The sequence below is a fragment of the Oncorhynchus clarkii genome, chromosome 6 (assembly GCF_045791955.1).
Source record: "Oncorhynchus clarkii lewisi isolate Uvic-CL-2024 chromosome 6, UVic_Ocla_1.0, whole genome shotgun sequence".
Taxonomy (NCBI): domain Eukaryota; kingdom Metazoa; phylum Chordata; class Actinopteri; order Salmoniformes; family Salmonidae; genus Oncorhynchus; species Oncorhynchus clarkii.
In genome coordinates, this window is record NC_092152.1 from 53,854,169 (window position 1) to 53,873,271 (window position 19,103).

Genomic DNA, 19,103 nt, shown 5'->3' on the forward strand with positions numbered 1-19,103 from the left:
GTGTTAGCATTCATGGGGATGTTGGTGTCTCTAATACAAGCAACTGCACAATGATCACTTAAATCGTTAGCGAAAATACCAACGGCTGAGTATTTATGCGGATTGTTTGTTAGAATAACATCAATAAGTGTTGACTTCGAGATGTCTAGGGGATGGAGTCTTGTGACTGCATTTATAATTTGAGTAAAATGTAACGTATTGCACAGTCCTCTTATGACCTCAGAGTTTGGAGATAACCAATCCATTACTGGAATTATCCCTCTTTTCACTAACTGATAGCAATTTATGAAAATGTTCTGCTTGTGACTATTTAAATAACTTTGGCCATGAGCATGCGAACTGAATTAAATCATAAGTTTAAAATAAATATCTTAGTGCAAACATTGAGTTTTATCCTCGTTTCCCTGCTAAGATCTCTGACCCTCCGGAGTCTCTGTCACAGCTTCAGTGGAGAGGGTCAGGACTGAGGAACAGGATCAGTGGACATTGTCCTCTACCCAACCGGCCCATCTGGACAGGTTGCTCAACCGGGACGTCCCACCAGACAGGGGGGCAAGAGGGGGACAAGGGGGGACAGGGTACACCTGCAGGGGGAGGAGAAGGAAGCTAGGGGATTGATTCAGCACATTAGCAGTGAACTGAACACACATTTACTGTACCTTACGCACAACTTAAAATACACACACACACATCTCCAAACCGTGTCCTCACAGTACAGTGCTTAGCTCCATTGTGATGTTGTCTTTGGATTCCGTCAGAGAATATCACACTCAGGCAAGCAGATAAAAGGCATGCTTCTGTGGAGTGGGCAGCAGGAGAACTCTGATCGCTCCCGGCTACTAGTTACCAGAAAGAGAAACACTGACCGCTGCTCCAATCACAATCCCACTACGTTAGATTAGCTCACTCTCACAGCTCTGAGTAAAGACAGTGAAACGAGTGCAGTTCCGTGGAGCTAGACTGTAACCGTTGGAATTCTGGCATGCTTAGAGAAGTTTTTGGTTTTCACACAGCTGTTATATGGAAGTAAAACTTGATTAGTTCACTGAAAAAGAAGGATGGTAGGGAATGAAAGAGAGTGAAGGGACACAACTGCTGACCGTTTCTAGACAAGCTGGGTGTTTTTCTCACAAACAGTTTTTAGATAATTATATAACTTGATCAATTAACAAAAAATGGAAGATTGTTTGACACAAGAGTTAAGGTGCACTGTAATTGCTGACATTGTGCAGACATGCTTTTGTTCTCATATGAAGTAGCTTTATAGTTCATTAAAGACAGAAGATGGAACTAATAAGAGTGAAGGTACAGTTGCTAAATTAAAATAACATGTAATTAAGTCATCAGGGTTGGGGAGTAACGGATTACATATACTCTGTTACATGTAACTAATTACCAAGAAACTAACTGTAATCCGGTATGTTACCAGCAAAAAAACAAATATATTTTGTAAAACTAGATGATTACTTCTAGGGTTACTTTCAAATTCAAAAAGGATGGTTGTGAAAAAAATACATTTGTTTTCTCCATGACATTCAAATCAGCATTGAAAAAGTTGAAGTTTGTTCCGCTTGAGCGAGTCTAACTATAAGTTGGAGACCTGATTCAGAGGGGTTGGGTTAAATGCGAAATTTACATTTCAGTTGAAGGCATTCAGTTGTACAGCTGACTAGGTATCCCCCCTTTCCCTTTCCCCATGGTGACACACCAAATGCCTCTGATTGCATGAGAGCAGCATTTATTTTTCAACCATGTTTTCAATCAATTGGCCCAATCAGTCTTCCATTAAAGGGATAGTTCACCCAGATAGCAAAATTACACATTGGTTTCCTTACCTGCAAGCAGTTTATGGACATGGTATGACAGCAATCCATGCTTTGGTTTAGTTTCCCTGGAACTATTTCGACATAGTAACATTTAGCATTTGTGGTACAAATCCAATTCATACCGATAGTAGCATTTTCCTGCTTACAGGATAGGGATATATTTATTTATTAATCAGGGAGTCATACTGAGACCAAGGTCTCTAACAGATGAGCCCTGCATTACATAAATTACATAAAATACAGACATCAATATAAATATGAAATGTAAGCAGAAAGAACCACATGGTCATAAAAAACAAACACATTCATCAGTAATACGGTCCTCAAATCAGCATTCTGAATTACCCTAGAGGCACCAAAACATCACATTTAAGAACATTTTGAAGATTGTTCCTACAAATAAAGTGCAAGAAAGGTAAAAGCTGATTTACCTAACTCAGTAGAGACCAAAGGAATTTCCAGAGTTAACCGTCCCTGAGACCGGGTGTGATAACTCGCATGTCTAAAGTTTAGTAAAGATGTTAGGTACAGTGGGACTTTTTTTGTAAAAGGGCTTTATAAATTAAACATAACAATGCATCAACCTACGTGACATCAAAGAGGGCCGACCGACATTCTGGTAGAGGATGCAGTGATGAGTACTAAAATGATTGCCCGTAAAACAGCGCAGTGTGCTATTAGAAAATGCATATAACAAATCAAATTTGATTGGTCACATACACATGGTTAGCAGATGTTAATGTGAGTGTAGCGAAATGCTTGTGCTTGTAGTTCCGACACGTGCAGTAATATCTAACAAGTAATCTAATAATTTCACAACTACAACAACTTCTTCACAACAACTAGCAAGTGTAAAGGAATAAGAATATGTACATATAATTATATGGATGAGCGGTGGCCGTGCGGCATAGGCAAGATGCAGTAGATGGTATAGAGTACAGTATACACATACGAGACGAGTAATGTAGGGTATGTAAACATTATATAAAGTGGCATTGTTTAAAGTGACTAGTGATACATTTATTACATCACATTTGTTATTATTAAAATGGCTAGAGATGGAGTCAGTATGTTGGCAGCAGCCACTCAATGTTAGTGGTGGCTGTTTAACAGTCTGATGGCCTTGAGATAGAAGTTATTTGTCAGTCTCTCGGTCCCAGCTTTGATTCACCTCTACTGACCTCGCCTTCTGGATGATAGTGGGGTGAACAGGCAGTGGCTCGGGTGGTTGTTGTCCTTGATGCTCTTTTTGGCCTTCCTGTGACATCGGGTGGTGTTGGTGTCCTGAGGGGCAGGTAGTTTGCCCCCAGTGATGCGTTGTGCAGACCTCTCTACCCTCTGGAGAGCCTTACGGTTGCTGTACCAGGCGGTGATACAGCCCGACAGGATGCTCTCGATTGTGCATCGGTAAAAGTTTGAGTGTTTACAGTGACAAGCCAAATTTCTTCAGTTTCCTGAGGTTGAAGAGGCGCTGTTGCGCACAAGTGTGTAAAAGGTTTGATTTATCTTGGTCAGGTCGCAGTTGTAAATGAGAACTTGTTCTCAGCTAGCCTACCTGGTTAAATAAAGGTGAAAGGAAACTTTTTTTTTTTTTTAAATGATTCAAAGCAGTGGTTCGTGCTTTTAGTTTTGTGCGAATGCTACCATCAATCCACAGTTTCTGGTTGGGGAAGGTTTTAATAGTCACCATGGGTACAACATCACCGATGCACTTGCTAATAAACTCAATGTTGTTGTCTGAGGCTATCCGGAACATATCCCAGTCCACATGATCGAAGCAATCTTGAAGTGAGGAATCCAATTGGTCGGACCAGAGTTGAACAGACCTTAGTACGGGCGTTTCCTGTTTTAGGTTCTTTCTATAGGCTGGGAGCAACAAAATGGAGTCGTTGTCACGACTTCCACCGAAGGTGGCTCCTCTCCCTAACATTGATTTATCCTGCACTATCCTAATCCTTTTTTGTTTTCTTCTAATGCCTCTTAGGGGGAAATAATGTGCTACCGTGTTGACATTCTCCAGACAATCTGTTACTGTTGTTAAATGAGAATAAAAGTTTATGAATTAATTAAAGAGTGCATTATCAAACAGTGCTGCTGCCTACACAGCCCACAGGCAGTCTGGGTAACGTAGGTGTCTTGCTGCCCTCTGCTCGTGAGCGGAGCAGTGGTACAGTATACTGCAGCCCACCACTGTGTATGACATGGGTCTCGGTTTTACTCATCCAAAAGAACACACACACACAAACCATAGCATTGTAGATGGCTGGGTCATCACATTATCCAAAACAACACAGTGTCCAATACAAACTATTGCAACTAGAGATTGCATCAGGTGGAATGCAATTTTTCACAGCAACACACAGTGGAGTTGTGTGATGTGATGAAAGAGGAGAGACAGATGAGAGGGTGGGGTAGGGAGGAGGTGAGAGACAGAGTGAGTGAAAGAGGGAAAGGGTGAGATAGAGAGAGACCTGGAGACAGAATGGAAGAAGATAGACGGTATACACAAGAAAAAGAGAGGATGGAGAGACGGGGGGATATATGGTGAGAGAAGAGGGGAACAGTTGGTTAGGCAAGTCATTTAAGAACAAATTCTTATGTACAATGATGGCCTACCAAGGAACAGTTGGTTGACTGTCTTGTTCAGGGGCAGAACAACAGATTTTCACCTTGTCAACTCGGTGATTTGATCCAGCAACCTTTTGGTTACTGGCCCAGTGTTCTAACCACTAGGCTACCTGCCACCACCATAATGAGAAGAGAAAGAAAGTAGGAGAGAAACAGATGGTAATTTATCTCTGCTTACAGAATGGCATCCCATTACCACCAAATGTAATCTCATCTCAGCAAAACTGCAACAGATGCATTTGGATATTGCCACAGAGAGGAGTTAAGAGACGGGACAGGATATTGATGGCAAGGACAACATTATATTAATCTCTTTCACTCTGCCACTTCTCTGTATTAGTTAGGAGAATGTGATGAGACACAGAGATAGGTGTTGGGAGCGACACACATCAACCTAGCGCAATGAGGAGAGGGAGTTTAGAAGGTTCAAGATGAAAGTGACTTTCCTCGGTTGTGAACAGTGTTCTTCGGCAGCACACAACACAAAAACACATATCTACACGCACATTCCTCCTCAGTCTTCCTCCCCTCTCTCTTTATTTCTCTCTATACATTACAAAACCATCAAATATTACAGCAATTTAGTTAGTTTAGTTAGTTACTTTACAGCCCTACTCTAAAACGGATTAAAACAATAAATAATCCTCAGCAATCTACACTCAATACCCCATAATGAAAAATTGAAAACAGGTAAAAACCAAAAACCAAGCCATGAGGTCGAAGGGATTGTCCATAAAGCTCAGACACAGGATTGTGTCAAGGTAGTGATCTGGGGAAATGTAACAAAAAATTATGCAGCATTGAAGCTCCCCAATAACACAGTGGCCTCCATCATTCATAATTGGAACAGGTTTGGAACCACCAAGACTCTTCCTAGAGCTGGCCGCCCAGCCAAACTGAGCAATTGGGGTAGAAGGGCCATGGTCAGGGAGGTGACCAAGAACCCGATGGTCACTGTGACAGAGCTCTAGAGTTCCTCTGTGGAGATGAGAGAACCTTCCAGAAGGACAACCATCTCTGCAGCACTCCACCAATTAGGCCTTAATGGTAGAGTGGACAGACGGAAGCAACTCCTCAGTAAAAGGCACATGACAGCCCGCTTGGAGTTTGCCAAAAGGCACCTAAAGACTCTCTGACCATGAGAAACAAGGTTCTCTGGTCTGATGAAACCAAGATTCAACTCTTTGGCCTGAAAGTCAAGCGTCACATCTGGAGGAAATCTAGCACCATCCCTACAGTGAACCATAGTGGTGGCAGCATCATGCTATGGGATGTTTTTCAGTAGCAGGGAATGGGAGACTAGTCAGGATCGAGGGAAAGATGAACAGAGCAAAGTACAGAGAGATCCTTGATAGAAACCTGATCCAGAGCGCTCAGGACCTCAGACTGGGGTGAAGGTTCACCTTCCAACAGTACACGACCATAAGCACACAGCCAAGACTATGCAGGAGTGGCTTTGGGACAAGTCTCTGAATGTCCTTGAGTGGCCCAGCCAGAGCCTGGACTTGAACCCGATCGAACATCTCTGGAGAGACCTGAAAATAGCTGTGCAGCGACACTCCCCACCCAACCTGCTAGAGCTTGAGAGGATCTGCAGAGGAGAATGGGAGAAACTCCCCAAATACAGGTGTACCAAGCTTGAAGCGTCATACCCACGAAGACTCGAGTCTAATCACTGCCAAAGGTGCTTCAACAAAGTACTGAGTAAAGGGTCTGAATACTTATATAAATGTGATATTTCCAGTTTTTTTTTATATACATTTGCTAGAATTTCCAAAAACATGTTTTTTCTTTGTCATTGTGGGGTATTGTGTGTACATTGATGAGGAAATAAAACAATTGATTCTGTTTCAATGTTGTAGGTGTGTTTACTCAAATCTCATGCTGGAAAACAATTAAACTTCTAGACGTCAAAAGAGATGAGGATGGGAGAGAGGAGGGCAGAGGAGTGAGAAGGAAATGAGGAGGAGTAATAGATAAAGAGGAGGACAGGAGGAGAGGGCTGGAGGAGAGAGAGAGAGAGAAGAGGAGATGAGGGCGGTAGATGGAGGGGATGAGGACAGGAGGAGAAAAGATAAAGATAAAGGCTTGCCAGAACAGTGGAGTAAGGTACAAAACATCAGGCAGTCTCAGGGTCAGGGCAGGCAGAACGGTCAAGACCAGGAAGGAGTAAAAAACAGGAGCAGGAAAACAAGCAGGAGCAGGGAAACAAGCACTGGTAGGTTTTACGAACAAAACACACTGGCAACAGACAAACAGAGAACAAGGGTATAATGGGGAAGATGGGTGACACCCAGAGGGGGGTGGAGACAATCACAAAGACAGGTGAAACAGATCAGGTTGTGACAGATCTGTTATTTTTATAGTGTTCGACTGACTCATAACTAGGCCTCTGTGTGTGATAAATCATTATACGCTGCAGTACAAGGATGTAAGAACCTAAAAATACCTAAAGGGTACATAGAGGAGGTGAAAAAGAGCATCAGGCTTGTGCAGACATGCTCCATTCAATGGACTGCCAAAGTCTGTTAGATCAAAGTGTGTGTTTGTCTGCACGTGTGTGTGTGTGTGTGTGTATATACAGTACCAGTCAAAAGTTTGGGCATTCCTACCCATTAAAGGGTTTTTATTTATTTTTACAATTTTCTATATTTTAGAATAATAGTGAGAACATCAAAACTGTGACTACCTCATGAAGCTGGTTGGGAGAAATGCCAAGAGTGTGCAAAGCTGTCATCAAGGCAAAGGGTGGCTACCTTGAAGAATCTAAAACATAAATATATTTGGATTTGTTTAACAGTTTTTTGGTTACTACATGATTCCATACATGTTATTTCATAGTGTTGATGTCGTCACTACTATTCTACAATGAGAAAATAGTAAAAATAAAGAAACTCTTGAATGAGTTGGTGTGTCCAAACATTTGACTGGTACTGTACTATATGTGCCTATGACACACACACACAGTTTCTTCACACACATACAGATGAGTCTTCTGTATGAATGTGCAGGTCTTAGTTCCACAAATATGGTTTATATTCACCATAATAATAACAACCCTCAGATCTCTTGTGACTGACACAGGCAGTCCAATTCTGATCTTGTTTTCCACTAATTGGTCCTTTGACCAATCACATCAGATCTTTTCACATCAGACATTTTTCCAAGCTCATCTGATTGGTCCAATTAGTCAAATAAATATCAGAATTGGGCTGCCTGTGTAAACGCATGCATACAGTACATGGAATAGGACAAGTGATTACACAAACATGCATGCATACTCACACACACACACACACACACACACACACACACACACACACACACACACACACACACACACACACACACACACACACACACACACACACACACACACACACACACACACACACACACACACACACACACACCTGATTGAAATCGGACTGACCCCAAAGTGAAACCATGGCATGCCTAAAAGGTGTTACACACCACACACATTGGGTGTAAAAGCACCAGATGCCTGTTCAACATGCCAACTAACACAAGTCAGCACAAGTCAAAAGTCCGTCACTGGCCGTGGGCAGCATTTGGTACTTTAACGCACGCACACATTCATCACTCCTCCCTGCTCCGTTATCAGACAAGTTAACAATGTGGGTCGACACACAAGTTAACTTCTGTCTTAGTACATACATTTCACACTTATGTCAGTATTCATATTTAATATAAGCAATATTTATTATACTAATCGATGTTGTGGATGAGCGTGTTGTTTGTTTTGTTCTGTTCCTCTCTCTCTCCATCTCTGTAGCTTCCGGGTATGCTGGATAAGAACCCGAGCTAAGGGAATGGGCTGACTTTGTAGTGCCTGTCCGGAATGGCTCATTAATGTAAATGGGGATATTGAAAGACACTGTCAGTAGTGATGTAATGTTGTAAATGTTAGGTTGTGATATTGTTTCATAAACGTGTCGCAATGTATACACTTTAGTATGTTTAGTTAAATGGAAAATTTAGGTTTGTATAGGTAATTGCCTAATTAATTTGTGTTCTGAGGGGAGGGGCTAGCCCTACAAAAGGAGCCTCTCTTTCAGTTCACAGGAAGGCATTTTGGATTGAGCTGTGGGTGGGGTAGCATTGTTTTTAGCTGGCCCATAAGGTATATGTTTGATGCCAGTACTGTTGTTTTTGTTCTGGAATCACTTTGTAAATAAACACCCTTGCACAGAAGAACTTTTGTGTCCATCTTTTTATTTTGATAGAGGTTAGGTTTTCAAGTTTAGCCTTCTGGCCTACTCTACGTGACAACACATTAAACACATCAGACTGCAATAAAGGGTTAGGGTGATGCAGCGGTCTAAGGCACTGCATCTCAGTGCTAGAGGTGTCACTACAGACCCTAGTTCGATCCTGGGCTGCATCAAAACCGACTGTGATTGGGAGTCCCATAGGGCGGCGCACAATGGGCCCAGCGTTGTTAGGGTTTGGCCGGGGTAGGCCGTCCTTGTAAATAAGAATTTGTTCTTAACTGACTTGCCTAGTTAAATAAAGGTTAAATAAAAATTAAATAAATATTCATGTTCAATGAGTTCTCTGAACGCACCTCCAATGGAACCAGAGGGTGTTTCATGAGTGTTGCACACGCAATATTAAAACCCTGCATGTTAGATGTGTGTTCACTAGCAATCCGTGTTTAATGGTTTTACAGGATTCTGTCTAAGGGGACACGTTTGGGTGGTTTTATGCAAACATATCCCCAGCTCGCCTGTAACTAGCCCAGCTGGTAAAAACCCAGCACTGATTAAAAAAAGGAGGTTGTTTGAGAAACGTCACACTGGTGACATTGGACAGGAAATTACCTGGCAGAGATAACAATGCAATTATACTTTCATCATCTCAGATAGACCTTTTTCAGGGAGAATCAAGACTTTGATTTGAGTTGGAAATCCAAATAAGCCTCTGTCCATTCATATGCAATTATGCCTGGGCCTACTCGTAAACAAAGACAAAAATATCACTGTCAACAAGGCAGGTCCTACAGGCCCTAGTTTTGTTACACCTGGACTACTGTTCAGTTATGTGGTCAGGTGCCACAAAGAGGGACTTAGGAAAAGTGGCTCAGAACAGGGAAGCACAGCTGGGCCCGTGGATGTACACAGAGAGCTAACGTTAATAATATGCATGTCAATCTCTCGTGGCTCAATCACGACCTGTATGTGTGAAATGTATTGACATGTTGAAAGCACCGAGCTGTCTGCTACCCGGACACCCAGAGGTCTCTTCACAGTCCCCAAGTCCAGAACAGACTACGGGAGACGCACAGTACTGCATAGAGCCATGGAACTTTATTTCACATCAAGTAACTCATGCAAGTAGTAAAATCTGATTTAAAAATAGATAAAAATACACCGTATGGTACAGCGGGGACTGTGAAGCAACACAAACACATGCACAGACACATGCATACACACACACTATAACATACGCACTATGCACACATGTACACATGGATTTTGTGTTGTAGATATGTGGTAGTGGAGTAGGGGCCTGAGGGCACACACTTGATGTGTTGTGAAATCTGTTGTGAATGTGTTGTATTGTTTTTAAAATTGTATAACTGCCTCAATTTTGCTGGACCCCAGGAAGAGTAGCTGCTGCCTTGGCAAACTATCACAGATTACAAAGGGAAACCCAGCCTCGAGCTGCCCAGTGAAGCGAATCCACCAGATGAGCTAAGTGCCTTCTATGCTCGCTTCGAGGCAAACAACACTGAACTATGCAACAGCTGTTCCAGATGACTGTGTGATCTCGCTCTCCGTAGACGATGTGAGTAAGACCTTTGAACAGGTTGCAGGGCCAGACGGAACACCATGACGCATACTCAGAGTATGCACTGACCTGCTGGCAAGTGTCTTCACTGACGTTTTCAACCTCTGACCCCGTTTGTAATACCAACTTGTTTCAAACAGATCACCATAGTCCCCTTGCCCAAGAACATCAGAGATCTGTCTGTGGGGTGCCAGGACCACAACCTCTCCTTCAATGCCAGCAAGACAAATGAGCTGATCGTGGACTACAGGAAACGGAGGGGCGATTAAGCCCCTGTCCACATCGATGTGGCTGTAGTGGAAAGGGCCCAGAGCTTCAAGTTCATTGGTGTTCACATCACTAAGGAATTATCAAACACGCACAGAGTTGTGAAGAGGGCACGTCAGTGCCACATCCCCCTCAGGAGGCTGAAAAGGGGGAAGCTGCACCATTGAGAGCATCTTGACTGGCTTCATCACCGCTTGGTATGGCATCGGTAAGGCAAGGTGCTACAGAGGGTGATGAGTACAGCCCAGTACATCACTGGTGAGGAGCCCCTGCAATCCACGACCTCTACACCAGGCGGTGTCAGAAGAAGGCCCCAAAAATGGTCAAAGACTCCAGACACCGAAGGCATAGACTGTCCTTGGCAAGCGATACCAGTGCACAGTCTGGAACCAACAGGACCCTAAACAGCTTCTACCCCCAAGCCATAAGATTGCTAAACAAGAATGCTAAATAGCTCATCAAATGGTAAACATGGATGACCTGCATTGACCCTTTTTTGCACTAACTCTCTTGCACTGACTCTATGCACACACACTGGACCCACACACTCGCACATACGTACACTGACCTCCCAACAAACACATGCACACGCACACACTATATATGCCCACACACACATAGCAGGCGCACACATGCATACTGACGCCACACACACACGCAGGCACACTCATGCATACTGACACCATACACACACACCCATCCACACACACCCATCCACACACGCCCATCCACACACACCCATCCACACACACACATCCACACACACACACATCCACACACATCTCTCCTCCACCACTCTCTGTCCCTACCCATACATACTCCACAAGACATGCCATGTCTCCTCACAGTCCCCATGTCCAGAATAGACTCTGGGAAACACACACTACTACATATAGCCATGGCCACATCAAGTAATTCAAACAAGCAGTCAAATATGAATAAAAACAACACCTCACGGCACAACGTGGACTGTGAAGAGAGACACACATCCATATGCATATGCACACACACTCTAACACACACTCTATTGTACATTTAATATTGTCATTTGTAATAATAGTGTATTTAAGTGATAATGCCCGGGTAGCAACCCTAGATTTGTGTTGGGACTATATCTTGTGGAAGGATGAAATAGTATGAATAAATTAATCAAAATAAAGTTTTTAATGAAAATATGTCAATCATTATTTGAATATGTTGGCAACCCGTTGTATAAAAGTGATAATGCCCTCGAAGCCGGTGTTTGGAGGATATATCGGCACGGGTGTTGTTAGGCCCGAGATGAAGTCGACATATTTTCATTAAAAACTTTATTTTGATTCATTTAATTTTGATTTGTTCATTCTAAATGTTCTATTGACATACTGGCTGGCAACGTTCTTATCCCTTGCTTGCTAGCTAGCCAACTACGGCTAATTTACAGTCACATCAAACAGTGCATCCAGAATAACAGCAAAGGGGCTGCATTTGCATTCGTTTAAGCTGTTTTTAAGTGACATGTATTTGGATACATTCATAAGAATGAGCTAATGATGCGTGATTTCACCTGGCATAGAAAATGTACAAACGAGCTAGCCAACAACACAGCTAATACAATCGCTTCAAACTAAAGCTGGAAAGACTGCAAACTAGCTGCATTGTGTTTCGTTTTAACTGTTTTCTATTGACATTTCTTAGTATATGTCCATGAAAATGATGCTGATTCATGATTTCGACTGGCTGAGAAAGGCTGCCTGCCTGCCTGTCTTTCTCGTCCCGACTCCCGTCCCCTACACGTTCTTTGCTAAGGGACAGCTGGAGATCGAATTTCATTATATAATTTTTTTTGCAAATGTCAGAGAGACAGACCACAAGTTTTATACAAATCTCCACTACTGAAAACCAATTGCTAGTCTAAAAGAAACGGGAGATAATGTCTAGATGCTTTTTACAGTGGAGATCAAGCTTATATATTGTCTGGCTGGGCTGATGAGACAGTGTATTGCACAGTGAGATGGAACCGAGTAAATAGGCATTTCAACGTCATAGCCTTAGCAGGTGGTAACTTGTGGAATAGAAACTGTCTGGAATGTTGTTTTAACCAATCAGCGTCCAGGATTAGACACACCCATTGTATAATAATGTAATAATGTACTGTATGAGGTATTGTTTTATTTATGATGCAGGCTGTTGTTTTGTTGTATTGTAATTGTTTTATTCCTGTTTGGACCCCAGGAAGAGTGAATACCAAATAGCAATTAAGGAGAGTATTAGAGTCCAGCTAATGACCAGAATGCAGGCCATAGGTGGGGTTCTACAGAAAATCATCAAAATGCAATACCCTTATCCTTAAGAACCTTTTTCTTTGGCACCTGAGTCATGCAATTCAATGTGGTGGAGATACACACTATGTCTCAGTCATCAGTCATTACAAGGAAACAAACGTAGAAAGAGAGGAAAACTATAAGCCTTGGCCAGGATAGGCGATTACTTTTTATCTAACAATCTAACATGGACACCTGCTACCATCTGCTATTGGACATACAGTGCCTTCGGAAAGTATTCAGACCCCTTAACTTTTTCCACATTTTGTTACGTACAAATATAGCTCTAGGTCGACAATCATTTCACAATCCTGTTATTGATCTGGCTTGATTCAGCGTGAGACATTAATATGTATTAATTGTTTTTGTTGTTACTGCTGGCTTAGCACCCAATATTATCATCAATAACACCTACTGTGGTTGGTGTGTTTAATTAGGGGTCTCTATCAATGTTATTGAGTTGTGTTCAATCCCCCTAAGGGTGTATTAAGTTGAACTGTGGTTGCATAAATATTTGCTTTCAGACCAATTATTGTTGGCTAATGTCTGTGGGCTAAATCAGTCGCCTTGTGTATAATGTCTACCCTGCAATTGGAATAATGAGGGTTCGATCATGAGTTGATTCATATCAAAAGACTTAAACAATTGGGACGTGATGCGTCTCAGCATTAACCCTGTGAGACCCAAGCATAAATCAAAATTAAGGGAAAAAAAGTGTTCTAATGGGCCTATGATTGTGAAAATAATACCTTTAGTAACATTTGGTTGTCCTTTCTGGTTTAACTTGGAGAGAAAACCTCCTATGTTACTTCTTAAACATAACATGAATGGTAGTCAATGGCATGACAGCATAAACCCACCAATTGTTTTTAAGATCTCCCTTTTTTTTGTCATTTAAATGTGTAGAGGGAATATCAAAGTTACTCCTGAAGTATCTGGTAGTCAATCTGTTTTAACATATGATAATTTATACAGTACTTTTCTTTTCCAAGTCTGTAATCCCTGTGACCACCATTGGCTCTGTTCCCAAGAACTCCAAGGTAACCTGCCTAAATGACTATCGCTCCGGAAGCACTCACATCTGCAATTATGACGTGCTTTGAAAGGCTGGTCATGAGACACATCAACACCATCATTCCAGACACCCTAGACCCAATCCAATTTGCATGCCTCCCCAACAGATGACGCAATCTTAATTGCTCTTCACACTGCCATCTTCCGCCTGGACAAGAGGGGAAATAACTATGTGAAAATGCTGTTCATAGACTACAGCTCAGCGTTCAACACCATCCTCCCCTCCAAGCTCATTACCAAGCTAGGGTCCTGAACCTCTCCATCAGCAACTGGATCCTGGACTTCATGACGGGCCGACCCCAGGTGGGGAGAGGGGGCAACAACACCTCCATCAGGTTGACCCTCAACACTTGGGCCCTTAGGGGTGTGTGCTTAGTCCCCTGTTCACCCACGGCCACGCACGACTCCAACACCATCATCAATTTTGCTGACGACACGACGGATGTAGGCCTGCCGCATGATCACCAATGACGATGAGTCAGCATACAGGGAGAAGGTCAGAGACTTACATGTGTAGTGCCAGGACAAGAACCTCTCCCTCAATGTCAGTAAGACCAAGGACCTGATCATGGACTATAGGAGAAAGAAGGAAGAGCACGCCCCCATCCACATCAACATGGCTGTTGTGGAGCGGGTCGAGAGGTTCAAGTTCCTTGGCGTCCACAACACTAAGGACGTAACATGGTCCACACACAAAGATTGTCTCCCACTCCCCCTCTCTGGCACTCGTTGTCACCAGATTACTCATTATTACGCTCACCTGCCACCATTGTTACACACACCTGCGCCTCATGAGACTCACCTGGACTCCATCACCTTCCTGATTACCTCTCCTATATCCGTTACTCCTTTTGGTTCTTTCCCCAGGTGTTATTGTTTCTGTTTATATGTTTCATGTCCATATGCTACTCGCGTTTTTTGTTCTATTCCACGTTCATTTATTTATTAAATTCACTCCCTGCACTTCTTTCCTGATTATTAGCGTACACGCTACAGAATAACGCCTCGACAAAGTGAAGCAACAGGGATTTGTTTTGCTTTTTTACTGGTGATGTCGGGTCCAAGGGCGGCTTCCGAAGCAACCGGGGATGCCTCAGCGGGCTCGACAGGTTCACAAGCCTCGGGTTGGCTCGTCAGACTTCCATTGCCGAGGCTACCGGGGATGCCTCAGCTGGCTTGTCAGGTTTCCATGCCTCAGCTGGCTCGACAGGTTCTCAAGCCTCGGTCGGCTCGTCAGACTTCCATTGCCGAGGCTACCGGGGCTGCCTCAGCTAGCTCGTCAGATGGCTCTACAGGTTCCCCCGCCTTAGCTGTCTCTACAGGTTCCCATGCCTCAGCTGGGTCTACAGGTTCCCACGCCTCAGCTGGGTCTACAGGTTCCCACGCCTCACCTGTGTCTACAGGTTCCCGCGCCTCAGCAGAAGGAACCGGCCTGCTCCTGGTCCTAGGTACTGTCCCTTTGTTTGGCGTCCTGCAGCTGGAGCCGTGCGTCAGGGAGGGGGGGTACTGTCACGTCTACTCCCTCTCCCCCTCTCTGGTGCTCGTTGTCATCAGTTTACTCATTATTACGCACACCTGCCACCACCGTTACGCGCACCTGAGACTCACATGGACTCCATCACCTTTCTGATTACCTCCCCTATATCTGTCACTGTCTTTGTTTCTTTCCCCACGCGTTATTGTTTCAGTTTATATGTTGCATGTCTGTACGCTATTCATATTTCTTGTTTTGTTCCATGTTAGTTTATTTATTAAATTCACTCCTTTATTAAATTCACTTGCTTACCGATTTATTAGCATACACGTTACACCGACACAGTCGTGAGGGTACAGCAGCACATCTTCCCCCTCAGGAGTCTGAAAAGATTTGGCTTGGGCCCTCGGATCTTCAAAATGTTTTACAGCTGAACCCTCGAGATCATCTTGACTGGCTGAATCACCGCTTGGTATGGGAAATGCACTGCCCTTGACCGCAAAGCACTACAGAGGGTGGTGCGGACAGCCGTGTACATCACTGGGGTCGAGTTCCCTGCCATCCAGGACCTCTATATCAGGTGGTGTCAGAGGAAGACCCAAAAAATGGCCAAAGACTCAAGCCACCCAAGCCGTAGACTGTTCACTATGCTACCATCTGGCAAATGGTACCGGAGCATCGGCTATCGGACTCACAGGCTCTGAGACAGCTTCTACACCCAAGCCATAAGACTGCTAAATAGCCAAATAATGGAACCCAAACTTTCTGCACTGACTCTATCTTGCACTGACCCTACACACACTCACTAGACTATATATACAAACACTATACACACTCACTCACACACACTACATTGACATTCCCACACAAACACATGCAAATTCACATACATTATATATGTACACACACACACACACACACACACACACATACATAACACACACACACAAAGACCGACACAACACAAACACATACAGTGTATTCGGAAAGTATTCAGACCTCTTGACTTTTTCCACAATTTGTTACGTTACAGCCTTTTTCTAAAATGGATTACAAATATTTTTTTCCTCTCATTAATCTACACACAATACCCCATAATGACAAAGCAAAAACGGGTTTTTAAAAATGTTTGCAAATGTAATAAAAATACAAAACAGAAATATCACATTTACATAAGTATTCAGACCCTTTACTCAGTACATTGTTGAAGCAGCTTTGGGAGTGATTACAGACTTAAGTCTTCTTGGGTATGACGCTACAAGCTTGGCACACCTGTATTTGGGGAATTTCTCCCATTCTTCTGCAGATCCTCTCAAGCTCTGTCAGGATGGATGGGGAGCGTCGCTGCACAGCTATTTTCAGGTCTCTCCAGAGATGTTCGATGGGGTTCAAGTCCTGGCTCTGGACATTCAGAGACTTAACCTGAAGCCACTCCTGCGTTGTCTTGGCTGTGTGCTTATGGTTGCTGTCTTTTTGGAAGTTGAGCCTTCACCCCAGTCTGAGGTCTTGAGCGGGCTGCAATTTCTGAAGCTGGTAACTCTAATGAACTTATCATCTGCATCTGGGTCTTCCTTTCCTGTAGCAGTCCTCATGAGAGCCAGTTCTTGCAACTGCATTTGGAGAAACTTTCAAAGTTCTTCATATTTTTCGTGTTGATTGACTCTCATGTCTTAAAGTAATGATGGACTGTCATTTCTCTTTGCTTATGTGAGCTGTTCTTGCCATAATATGGACTTGGTCTTTAACCAAATAGGGCTATATTCTGTATACCACCTCTACCTTGTCACAACACAACTGATAGACTCAAACACATTAATAAGAAAGAAAGAAATTCCACAAATTAACATTTAACAAGGCAAATTCTGTTAATTAATTTAAATGCATTGCAGGTGACTACCTCATGAAGCTGGTTGAGAGAATGCCAAGAGTGTGCAAAGCTGTCATCAAGGCAAAGGGTGGCTACTTTGAACAATCTCAATATATTTTGATTTGTTTAACCTTCTTTTGGTTACTACATAACACATATGGAATTATTTCATAGTTTTGATGTCTTCACAATTCAAAATAAAGAAAAACCCTTGAATGAGTAGGTGTGTCCAAACTTTTGACTGCTACTGTATATATGGACAAATCTGAGGGGGCACGTGCCCATGTCCTCCCTATTGGCATGAAGCCTTTGACTGAAATAACTGTGCAGGAGATGTGTCACGCTGCATGAGGCAAATGGTGGTCACGCCAGATACTGACTGGTTTTCTGATCCACGCGCCTAACTTTGTTTTAAGGTATCTGTGACCAACATATCTGTTTTCCCAGTCATGTGAAATCATTTCGAAATACATGTTTTCACTATAGCTATTGTGTGTAGGCGGGTGAGATTTTCATTTTATTTAATCAATTTTGATTTTGGGGTGTAACACAACAAACTGGATTAAGTCAAGGGGTATGAATACTTGTTAGATCCATTTGTGGACTCACAAATTAATAATATATAGCCCTTGATTCTTGAAGAATGTAACTTATAAACAAACGGTCATTCCCCATCAGAAAAATAAAAACAAAATATCAGCTTGTCTTACTCCAATGTTTGTAAATGTAAACACTGTATAGCCTCGAAATATGGATGACCAGTCCCTGCATAGTTCTGTCCTGTTCTGTTTTGAGAGTGGTTACATTTCTCCAGACCCACCCCTCAGCTTTTTACCAAAACAGAGGCAGGGTCACCGCTTTGTTATTGTTTAAACAGCAGATTCTAACTTTAAGATTAGTTAAACAGTAGGTGTATAATAGGAACTATATTTTATTAATTGAGATCTATAGCACCCTTAATAGTAATTTATGACTTACGTCAGGGGTAGGCAACCCTGTTCCTCGGGTGCCGCAGGTATTGCAGGATTTTGTTCCAACTAGGCACCACACCTGGCCAACTGAGATAATTGATCAGTTCAATGATTGCCTAAATTCAACCCACCTAGTCTTCCAGGTTGGTTCAATCAAAAACATGAAGTGCCGGACAAGGCTTGCCTACCCCTGATCTACCTACTGTCTCTACTAAGGTATGTTGCTCTCCAACATGCATGTACTGTACATCTCAATGGAATAGAAGTCAAAGACAAATAACAATATTTGTATTTTTAATTTTTATATATTTGACCAACTAACTCCCTCTTGACACGATTAACATTTTAGAGAAAACTTGGGAGAAAACAAACTCCAAATGTGGTTTAAAACATCAAGGCACGGTGGAATAAAAACAACAACTCACTGCAAACTGAGGTTTTCATTTCAGTGGGCTATGACTCGCTGTATGAAATGAACCTATAAACCCTTACCACTAGAGAACTGCCCGGTCCCAAATATATCCCTATAATTTTATCTCTGTGTGCTGATCAAGTAAAAGGAAGTGAAGAAAGGGCATTATAAGGGAACCTCTCCACTCTCCAACTTTAGGAGTGCATCTCAACCGTCTAAATCAGCATCTTTCCTTTATTTCCCCCAGTCGCTACACATTGATGTGGGTCAACTTTACAGTTTATCCAAAGGTAGGTGCCCGCAAGGAATTTGCTTTCACCTATCCTGTGCTTTCAGATCATTGCAAATTAAGGAAAGGAGACAAGAGGATAGGAAGAAGGGATGATTTTAAAGCATTGGAGCAGGCCCCTGGATAGTTAGTAATAATCATCTGTTGATGAGGCATTTCTGTTGCCTCTCAGGGACTC